Source organism: Ahaetulla prasina, chromosome 1 (assembly GCF_028640845.1).
Source record: "Ahaetulla prasina isolate Xishuangbanna chromosome 1, ASM2864084v1, whole genome shotgun sequence".
Lineage (NCBI taxonomy): Eukaryota > Metazoa > Chordata > Lepidosauria > Squamata > Colubridae > Ahaetulla > Ahaetulla prasina.
The window spans coordinates 151,560,954-151,570,428 of NC_080539.1; the positions used below are offsets into that span (position 1 = coordinate 151,560,954).

At 38.9% G+C, this 9,475-nt stretch overlaps 1 long non-coding RNA gene across 1 annotated transcript in view; it reads right to left on the bottom strand.

The window, feature by feature from the left end:
- LOC131188790 (uncharacterized) overlaps positions 1–8,541 on the bottom strand; it is a 32,960-nt gene extending 24,419 nt beyond the window's left edge. Inside the window, exons 1-2 of the long non-coding RNA XR_009152839.1 lie at positions 8,497–8,541; positions 8,111–8,171 (exon numbers count right to left, since the gene is read on the bottom strand). This is a non-coding gene — a long non-coding RNA (uncharacterized LOC131188790). The remainder of the gene's footprint in view (positions 1–8,110; positions 8,172–8,496) is intronic.
- Positions 8,542–9,475: the final 934 nt, after the last annotated feature.

Sequence of the window (9,475 nt, forward strand, 5' to 3'; positions counted from 1 at the left end):
CCCTCTGGACCAAATTATAATAATAAAAAAATGAATGTGCAGAAATGGACAGACTATCTATGGAAATGAAGGAGAGGGAAGACACCGAGTACTATTTAATTTGGAATAGATGGTATTCCTGGATTGAGAGTAAGTATAAAACTTAAGGGATATTTTGTTATGAAACTGAATTGCGAATAGAAGTTAATATAATTTAAACAAGCATGTAAGTTTAAGATAGAGATATTTAGAAATAGAATTTGTGTAAAGAGGTCAAATAGGATAGAGATACCAATGTAGAAAAGCTGTTACTAGTACTGTAATTTTAATACGTCTGTCTTTGTTTATATTTTTTGTGTATTATGTTTCTTTTTGTACTGTGTATTTTTATTTTTGGAAATTTAATAAATATTTTTTTAAAAAAAAAAATAAAAACTTAGTCCAGTAGTTTTCCCCTCTTGTTACTTTAATATTATATTTAGGTGGTAAATGTTCAGAAAGTATCTAAGAAGGGAACAGGAGGGGATTGGGGACATGGCCTCAGACTGTACTTCTCTTGCACAGAATTTGCATAATTTGTCCTCCAAATGAAATGCACCTGTACCATGAAAAAAACTTTATATAGAAAGCCTGCCTTGCATTTGGTTAATACGGGTCAGGATCAGTGACTCCATGTTCCTCCTAAAAAGTCAGCACTTCAGTATATCTCATTATAAGTCCCCTCCCTTTCTTTTTGATAGATCAATTGCAAGGCTGTTTTACTTTCACTTGAGAAGAACTGAACTCTTATAGGCAGTGGTGGGATTCAGCCAGTTCGCACCACTTCGGGAGAACCGGTTGTTAATTTTCTGAGCAGTTTGGTGAACTGGTTGTTGGAAGAAATCATTAGGGCAGAGAACCGGTTGTTAAGTTATTTGAATCCCACTACTGTTTATAGGTAATGAAGCAAGCAAGAAAGCCTGTTATTGCAGAAAGTGAACAGGGAAGTCATAGTTTCACAAAATCATCTAAAGGTGGCAGCACATGTTCATATAAAATCTGAACAAAATAAGACAGAGAATGAGGAAAGTTCTGATATTTGTTTGCTGTTGAGAGCTCTGGTTTCTGTAGAGTTGCAAGTGACCCCTGCAAAGTGATAGCCAAGATGTATTTGCTGCCCATATGGAGAAAACATGGGATCCATCCGTGAAAGATTTTTTATGTCCACGTTCCAATTTGCAAGATTGCGACTTTCTTTATCTGTATTTACTACCTTTTTTTTCATGCTTATGTTCATACTTATACTTGCTACCTTGCACATGTTTGACAAACAAATAAAAAAAAACCCTTCATGCTCCAAGGTTCCTATTGTCGCAAAAAGAAAACTGAAATATTAGTTCTTGTGCTTGCGTTAGTGGTCAGCATCTCTACTTCCATATGACCTGTTTTGTCAAAACAGATATCAAAAATAATCTCAAATCATTGCCAAAATTATTTATTTTGATTTTGATTTGATTCTGGCTTTTCAGTACAAGAATCTTCAAAAGAACTAGCAATCAGTGTTAATGAATCAGTAACCACAAAAAAACAGAACAAATAAAATGACCATTTACACATCACCAAATTCGCCCTCCCCAAATACAAAGAGAATTACACCAACTTAATAAATTTGTGGTTGAACTGCTGTTATGGAATATATTCACCTTCAGAATTCCACTAGAAAAAAAACATTTCTTTCGTTTAGCTATAACAACTATTTAACTGTGCAGTATTGTATGATCAAGGGGAATTTTATCTTTCCACTCACTCTGTCTTAAGATGAGCTAAGGATGTGGGGTTCAATCTAAATCTGGCTATTGCCTATGTTGTCAGGTAGTCCTCAACGTACGACCACAATTGAGCCCAACGTTTCTATTGTTAAGTTAAACATTTGTTAAATGAGTTTTGCTAGGGGTGAAATCCAGGAGGTTCTTACAGGTTCTGGAGAACCGGTAGTGGAAATTTTGAGTAGTTTGGAGAACCAGCAAATACCAACTCTGGCTGGCCCCAGGAGTGGGGAGGGAATGGGGATTTTGCAGTATCCTTCCTCTGCCATGCCCACCAAGCCACACTACGTCCACCAGCCATGCCCACAAAACTGGTAGTAAAAAAGTTTGGATTTCACCACTGGTTTTGCCCCTTTTACGACCTTTCTTATCACAGTTGTTAAGCAAATCACTGCAGTTGTTAAGTTAGTAACATGGTTGTTAAGTGAATCTGGCTTCCCCATTGCCTTTGCTTGTTAGAAGGTCACAGAAGGTGATCACATGACCCCGGGACACTACAACTGCCATAAATATGAGTCAGTTGCCAAGCATCTGAATTTTGATCACATGATCATGGGGATGCTGCAAGGGCTGTACGTGAGAAAAAAGGTCATGTCACTTTTTTTCAATCCCATTGTAACTTTGGTCACTAAATGAGCTATTGTAAATTGAGAAGTACATGTACATTTTCACATATGACTCCTTTCCATCAAATTTATTTTTAGATGCAAAAAAAGGCAGAAAAACAGACTGCTTTCTTCAGTGTAAAGCAATATTTTTCAACCTTGGCAAGTATAAGATAGCACTAGCAATAGCACTTAGGCTTATATACAGCTTCATAGTGCTTTACAGCCCTCTCTAAGCGGTTTATAGAGTCAGCATATGCCCCCCCCCCCCAACAATCAGGGTCCTCATTTTGCTGTCCTCGGAAGGCTGGAAGGCTGAGTCAACCTTAAGCCTGGTGAGATTTTAATTGCCAAATTACAGTCAGCCAGCAGTCAGCAGATGTAGTCTACAGTACTGCATTCTAAGATGGGTGGACTTTTTGAAGATGGGTGGACTTCTACTCCCGGCATTCCCTACTTGCCAAAGTTGAGAATATGCATGCAGGAGGGGAAATAGCAAAGGCATTGATGAAGCAGATACAGCTTCCTTACTCTCCTCGACAGCTGCTGGGTGCTCAGATCTGCCAGGTGCTGATGCCTGCCTTCTCCATCTCTCAAGCCTTGTTGGGTTTTCTAAATATTTCCCAGCATTTTCCGCCATGCTCGCAACTAGGCTCAGAGTCTAACAGCAGTGGGGCATATTTTTACTGGCAAGTTGCAGCCAGAAGCTGAGCCATTGGCTTTTATATAGCTACTTTTTCTGAGCTGTCTTCAAAGGCAGCTCCACACTCACTTCATTATAGCAGCAATATTGATGTCCTTCTCCAGATGTGCGTATCAAATGCTTGAGAGATCTTTATTCCTGAAGAGCCCCCGCAGATGTAGCTTAAACTGCTCAACCATTGTTGTAAAAAAAAAAAAAGTGCTACGTTGTTGGGAAATAACGGTGCTGCTTGGAAAGTTTCTGATCCGTGCTAAAGTGTTGGAGGGTCTCCTCTTGCCTCGTTGACTTCAACAGTTGAAGGAAAGCTTGCTCTTTTCACTCAGAAGGTAGCTCTCCATTCCAGATACTCAAGACTGCACATTAATGCCATCTGCTGCTACCTTCTGCTTTTTCAGAACGAATGCCCTCCTTTGCTAGTGGGCCTTACTGGCTTGGGAAGTGGGAGGTTGTGTTGAATTTCTCCTCACCTTCATGTCTTGATATGTGAATGCCCAGGCTGTGACCATTGTACAAGCCCAATGTGGGAAGAGGAAAGCCAGATTCTGCAGGTCTAAAAAGCAAAAGCAATAGTACTTATGTACCGCTTCATAGTTCTCTACAGCCCTCTGTAAGCGGTTTACAGCATATCGCCTCTAACAATTTGGGTCTTCATTTTACCAACCTCGGAAGGAAGGAAGGCTGAGTCAACCTTAAACCGGTCAGGATCGAACTCCTGGCTGTAAACAGAGTCAGCAGAATTAGCCTGCAGTACTCCATTATAACTATTGCGCCCCCATGGCTCTAAAACTAGTCTAACTATATCAAAACCCAGATTGAGATTTCTGCTAAACAATGCCTTATCATGACGTTTCAAAATGTAGACCTTTCCATTCCTCCATTAAGGAAGGAAGCTGAGTCCTGGCAAGTGGACTTCTTTTCTTGCTGGTTGGAAATGTTTTTCTGCTTTTCCAAGTAGCTTTTTTGATCTGAGCAAGTTGGTTAGGCAGATCCCGTATCTATGAAACATTTCCAACCAACAAGAAAAGAAGTCTACTGACCAGAGCATATAAAACATTTGTTAGGCCAATTCTTGATTACTGCTCTCCTGTCTGGAACCCATACCATATATCTGACATCAACACAGTTGAGCGTGTCCAAAGGTATTTTACGAGAAGAATTCTCCACTCCTCCGAAACCAATAAAATACCTTATTCCACCAGACTTGATATCCTGGGTCTTGAAAACTTGGAACTTCGTCGCCTTCGACAGGATCTGGGTTTAGCATATAAAATCATCCGTTGTAATGTCCTTCCTGTCAATGACTTTTTTAGTTTCAATAACAATATCACAAGAGCTACCAACAGATTTAAACTCAATGTCAACCGCTCTAGTTTAGATTGCAGAAAACACGATTTCTGTAACAGAATTGTATATGCTTGGAATGCATTACCTGACTCTGTGGTTTCTTCTCATAACCCCAAAGGCTTTACTCAAAAACTGTCCACGGTTGACCTCACCACTTTCCTAAGAGGACTCTAAGGGGCGTGCATAAGAGCACAAACGTGCCTACCGTTCCTGTCCTATTGTTTCTTCCCCTATGTATATATATGTTTATAGTACCTCGTTTCTCCTCATATATACGTTCATATATTATATAACCCTTTATGCAATGCTTGTATATATTGTTACGACAAATAAATAAATAAATAAATAAATAAATAAATAAATAAATAAATAAATAAATAAATAAAATAAAGTCCCAATGCCTGGATTCAAGTTCCAGACAATTCCATCTGAATGACTGAGAATCTTCATCGACCCGCACTACATATTGGAAATAAATACAATTGAACAAGTTCAGATATATTTTATGAGGAGAGTCCTCCACTCCTCTTCCCACAATAAAATATCTTATGTCACCAGACTCCAAATTTTGGGCTTAGACAACTTAGAACTACGCTGACTTCAGTCTGACCTAAGCATAGTACATAAAATTATCTACCACAATGCCCTACCTGTCAATGACTACTTCAGCTTCAACCACAACAAAACACAAGCAAATAATAGATATAAACTCAAGGTAAACTACTCCAAACTCGATTGCAGAAAATATGACTTCAGCAACAGAGTTTTTAATGCCTGGAATGCACTACCTGACTTTGCAGTTTCTTCTCCAAACCCCCAAAACTTAAACTGTCTACTGCTGACCTTACCCCATCCCTAAGAGGTCTGTAAGGGGCGTGCATAAGTGCACCCGCGTGCCTACCGTCCCTGTCCTAATATTCCCTTTTTACTTACTCTTTTCATGTATCCAAATTAAGTTTATACTTTTACCTGTTATTTTATATATGATTGACAAAATAAATAAATAAAATACTCCTTAAGAAAGATATGACTATTAAGCATGTCACCTGCTCTGTGAAGTAAAACAAGTTGCTACGGTCATTTGGAATTGGTTAGTACTTGAAAGGGAGACCACCAGGAAATCCCAGCGGTATAGGCTATACTAGGAAACCTAAAGAAAAGGAAACCTAAAGAAAGCATGAACATAACCCACACTGATATTGCTACTAAGAAAAATACTATCAGGAGTCAAGCACAATTCGAAGAAAAAATTATGTTCACTGTACCACCATTTCATGTGAACGGATAATCAATATGTGACATAGGCAAAGAAGAAAATCCTGCTGTCAACTGCAATTATTATTCAGAAAGGGTTGGCCTGGATTGCAACCAGTCCAGGTTTTTTGAGTTCATTAGGACTAACAGCAAGCCACAATAAAATGCAAACATTTCCATGTTCCCATTTAAGACACTGGGAATTACATATGTGGTGCCCTTCAAAAAAAAATCTTTAAAATTGACCTCATCACCATTTAAAAGAGAAGTTTGAATTCTGGAAATGAAATACTCTGCGGAATACAAATACTTGTGGAATAAAAGTTTTACCACAGTGGGTTTAATCTTTGCTAAGGGTTTTGGGGTTGTTTTTTCTTTCTTTAAAGAAATAAAAAGACTTTCACTTCAATCACTTTTGCTCTTAGTACAGTTAATAATCAAATAATCATATTTTTCTTCCTAATGCTTTTTCTATTGTTAATAATATTGCTCCTGCTTCAGATTTTCACAGTGAATTACAGGTGATAATATTTGTATAATCCTGCCATACACATTTAAATTGCAGATCTTGACGTGCACTGATGACGTTACCTGGTTTGGGTAATGAGACATCTGCAACAGCATTGGGTTCCACTAACCTTTGCTACCGGTTCAAAAATCGGGAGCACGCATGTGCGGCACTTTTGCACATGCACAGAACCTTCTACACATGTGCAGAGCATCCATGATAAGCCTCCCGCCGCCGCCACTACCGGTTCGCCTGAACCAGGGCGAAGCGGTAGAAACTCACCACTGATCTGCAAGAAAACAACCAAGCTCAGAGAGCACCAACAACCCCTCATTTCAACCCTGAGCTACAAATATTATTCTTTATTGTCTCTGAACTTCCTTCAGAGTCACCATAACCCAACATTTCTCAAACCTTGATAACTTCCACTTGTGTAGATTTCACCTCCCAGAATTCCCGAGCACGATTGAGAAATAGTGCCATAACCAGGGCATTTTGTTCAAAGCTCATTTTTACCAATTCAAAATGACCTCAAGAGCATTTTTTTTTTGATGATAGGATCTGACACTTTTAGTTATTTTATGATAATGTGAATTTATCATCTTGTGTTTTCAGCGTTCCAAAGTACCTGGATTGGAAGTTTAGAAAATGAAGTGTGTTGCTTCTCCAACTTCCCTAAATATGTGCTTTCATACATATAGAACAGGGGTGTCAAACTCACATCGCCATGGCAGCATCATGTGCAGGGGCTTTTTCCCCCTTCATTAAACTGGGCATGGGCATGGCCGTGACGCATATGGTCCAGGGGTGGGTTCTACTTGCCTTTACTACCGGTTCTCATCGTGCCCGAAGCTTCTGCGCATGCGCAGAAGAGTTTTAATGATGTTTGGGTTAGTGGCGGAGCCTCCCACCGGTTTTACTACCAGTTCTATAGAACCAGTCCGAACCGGGGGCAACCCACCATTGATCTGGTCCGCGGGCCAGGACTTTGAGGACTACAACTTCCATCAGTTTGACCTATTATAAATATTAGCAACGGTAGATAGAGAATGAAATTGGGAAGGAAGATCAACCAAATCTGGATTCCATCAAATTTGGATAGTGTCTCCTCTCATGCTGTGATGGCAATATACAGGCAAAACTTGCAAAGTATGGTTAATCTATTCAGAGTGCAAGATTTTTTTCTCTTCTCTTCTCTTTTTTATTTTTTTATTATTTTATTGCAGACTGCATGCAATCAGCCTTGATTATATATATTTTGGCATTCCATTCCGTAATTGGGAATTTGGTTTATACTGCAATGCAAATTATGGCAAGGAATAAAATGGACACCAGCATTTTTTTTTCCATTGGCAAATCCTGTGGCTGTGGGTTTATGTCTAACTATGCATTGTGTATACATTTTATCATTCTTTGCAATGAAGAAGACCATATGTAGTGAAGTAAACAGATAGGACAATGGAACAATTAAAGCCAACCACAGGAATTGCCTAATATGAAACACAAATGCAGCTGAAATTAGAAAATTCAGATGTTGTTATGATTTTACTTGTCCAAAATAATAGCATACACATTAACAAGGAACATTAAACAAAAATAGTGTTCTGGGACATTTTCATCAGAAGCGGAGAGTGTGGAATATTTAAGCTCCCACATGCCAACAGATGATATAACAGACCATGATATGAATTAGATATCAGGTCCACACAGTTGGAAAAGAGCATTAAGTGAGTTAGGAGTATCGCTGGTATTAGTACTCCAGCCCACTTACATTAGAGAGCTGTTACAGGAGACATATCTTTCCACATTTATTCATTCTGATGTATGGGAAAAATTGCAAAAGTTCAAAAAGTATCACACAAATATTTTCGTATTTACTCTGTGGTTTACAGCACAGATTTTACTTACGTACTCAAGCCATTTATTCCTCCTACCCCAAGGAAGCACACCTTTTCCAGAAGATAAAGCACAAACTGTAGAGAAACAAATATTAGAAAATATAAATAAGGCATAGCTATTAAGTTCCCACACAATTTGAAAGCGTTTGAATATGCTGGTTTCAGTGACCCTTAAAGCCTCATGTCTCCGTCACCTGATGAATTACTCTCTGAGGAGTAATTTGCTCTCTGGGAAAGATCCTAGATTATGAAAATAAGCTTTAAATGCCGGGTGGGGAGGATGGGATATGGTTCCTGTCCCAGGGGCAAGACTAAAAAGCTCCCTCACATACCAAATTTCTATTTATTTAGTTTCCCTTCGCTACTGGTTAATCTGTCCCTGTTAGGTTGTAAATCATACCTTGAGGCATCAGCTTAGGTGTGCAGCTTCATTCGTCTTCCTCTACCCTGGAGGAAAAATGCATATTTTTATTTATTTATTACCTCATGTTTATAAGTAAATCAAGGTGACAAATATGCCTAATACTCCTTCCTCCTATTTTTCCCACAGCAACAATCCTGTGAGGTAAATTGGGCTGAAAGTGCCCGGCCCAAGGTCACTCAGCCAGCTTTCATGCCTAAGGTGGGACTAGAACTCATCGTCCTTGGACTCCCTCACCCTTGTCCTTGCACAGGGAATGGGGTAGAGGCCACCACTTTAAATCTTTGACTCCAGAGGTCTTCGAGTGGCCTGGGCCTAGGTAGATTCTTCGCTTCAACGATTTGATGGCAAAAAGTCATGAATCTTAAGTAGACCTGTGAATATTCTAGTCTAAAAGACAAATCAGTCAAATCTCCTAATCAAATATGATTTTTTTCTCTTTGGTTCATCAGCTGGTTTGAATCATCATGTCAAATGCATTGGAGACAATTTGTGCATATGCCTTTTTTTTTTTTTTTTGGCTCAGTTTGGCACTTTGAATTGAAAGGATCAGATGCTTTGGAGTGACTTTCTGAGCTGAACGAAAAGTCCGGTTTGAATCAGACCACAACTCTAAACCAAATCATTATTCAAAATGGAATGAGACTTATTCATACAGCTGTACATTCAGTATGAACCTCTACTGGCAATCCTTATGATTTATATTGATATATTGACCATCAATTGTGTTGTAAATGTTGTACCTTGATGAACGTATCTTTTCTTTTATGTACACTGAGAGCATATGCACCAAGACAAATTCCTTGTGTGTCCAATCACACTTGGCCAATAAAATTCTATTCTATTCTATTCTTCTATTCTACTGTGCAAACAATCCTGAGTGCTTCGGCATTTCTGAACTGTTTTAATGCAGCTTTCTAGTAATGCCACAATGTTAATTTCTGCTTTTACGGGTAAG